Here is a 1,907-nt window from a genome sequence, read left to right as displayed (position 1 = left end):
CCCAGTGCCCTCTGCCCCAGTCCCCATAGTTCTCCCCCCCCCCATTCCCAGCAGCTCACACACATTCCTGCACATGTGGGCAAGCCCCGGGCACCCGCTCCTTTAACCCCATCAGTGCTGGTACCACACCTGCCCCCCCAGACACTGGCAGGGCACCCCAATGCTGACCAGGGGGGACAGGAAGGAGGTCCCTGCTGCCCTGAGCACAAGGGACCCTATGTTTAGGTCACACCCCAGGGCCAGCACCCCAGCAGGCAGCTTCCCAGGAACTGCTGGGTGAAAGGGCATATGGGGGGCGGGGGCGGGTGCTGCCTCCTGCAAGTCAGCCTCCAGGCACCCTTCCCTTGGAGCTGGGAGAGACCCCAGGTGTCCAGGCTCCCTGCCTCCCCAGCCCTTTGCCCCACAGCCTGAGGCCCTACAGCCCATGCCAGTGCCTGCACCTAGGGGTCAACATGGGGTGTCTCAGGGACCAGAAAACTCTGTGGTTCCCGGGGCCGGTAAGACAGGAGCCCTCACTGAGGCCGTTGCTCCTCGTCCTCTCCCCTGCGGCCACAGGGAAAAATGTTGTGCTTCAAGCCTATCAGCCAAATCAATTCCAAACCCGTGAGTCATTCGAGAACTATGCGTGGCCCAACTATTGGCAAACATCCGCCACCCCCACCTGGGGCTTCAGATGTTTCCAAATCCCTTGGCAGGCATCCTACAGGCGGGCACAAGCCCAGAGACTTGGGGTTCAGATGCCCCTGAGTTTTGCCTGCCCTCAGCCCTATGGCTGCAGGAACAAGCTAGGGGGCATAAAGCCAAGAACTTCTCACGGGCAATGAACATGGCAGGTTAACTCTACATTATCTCCACGGGTACTACCCCATGCCAGAACAGCGGTTATCCCCAGCGAGAAGGACAACCACCTTAGTGGTCATGGTATTTCCCCTGGCAGGTGTTTCTACCTGCTGTTGTGCTGGACAGGATCCTCCTGCTTTGCTGCATACGACTCGCCGGGCCCGGAGCTTGTCTGCAAGAGACAAAGTCCCACTCTGGGAGACAAGTAAAAGACAGGACGGGCCTGGGAGGCCTGGGTCAGAGCCCAAAGGGCCAAGGCTCCCCGATGCCTGGGCTGGCTTCAAAGGAAGCTCAAACAGAGCATGTTAAGGTTTGGGATCCAAATAGAAAGCCCCTCCGGGTAGGTCAGCACAGCCAGGCCTGGGAAGCACACAGGGTGTGCGCGGTGGGACTCCAGAGGGTTCGTGCAGCCCGGCCAGCGCCAGGGCAGCCTCAGGAGCAGGCTGTTTGCTAAGAGTAAGCAGCTGCCTGACTGCTGGAGGAAAAGCCTGTGTGAGAGCAACCTACACTTGAAGTACGTCCCAGTCCCAGTCTCTTTGCACCAGGGTCTGACTGGGAAAGACACATCCCCAGAAGTGATGTTCTCTGGATGATCCCCCTCCGGTCTGCAGGCCTGACCTGTGCCCAGGGGAACCGGGCACTTGGTGACACTTGGCGAGCATCCTGTCTCCAGAGGGGTGTGCAGGAAAGGAAGAAATACAAACATGTGAAAGGAGAGGCTGGACCATGACCCACTTTCCCAACCTGCAGCCTTCCCTGCCCCAACACAGATGGTAGAGGGGTCTGGCTCCCCAACACCCTCCATGGGGTCTCCACACTGCCCCTGGCAGGGTCCCCTGGCTCCACCAATGCACCCCCCATGGCTCCTCCACCCCTCCTCCCCCACAGCCTGGACACTCTCCCCAGCTTATGTGCAACCCCCCAGTCCACTGCTATCTCCTAACAGGACCCCCACTGACTCAGCCCCACGTGGCCCCTCCTGGCCATCCCACCCATCTCCTGCGTAGCTCCCACATGGCCCCACAGCTCCCCTCCCCGCAGACCCACCTGCCCATCAACCACTGCCC

Source organism: Alligator sinensis, unplaced genomic scaffold (genome assembly GCF_000455745.1).
Source record: "Alligator sinensis unplaced genomic scaffold, ASM45574v1 scaffold142_1, whole genome shotgun sequence".
Lineage (NCBI taxonomy): Eukaryota > Metazoa > Chordata > Crocodylia > Alligatoridae > Alligator > Alligator sinensis.
This window is presented reverse-complemented; position numbering follows the sequence as displayed.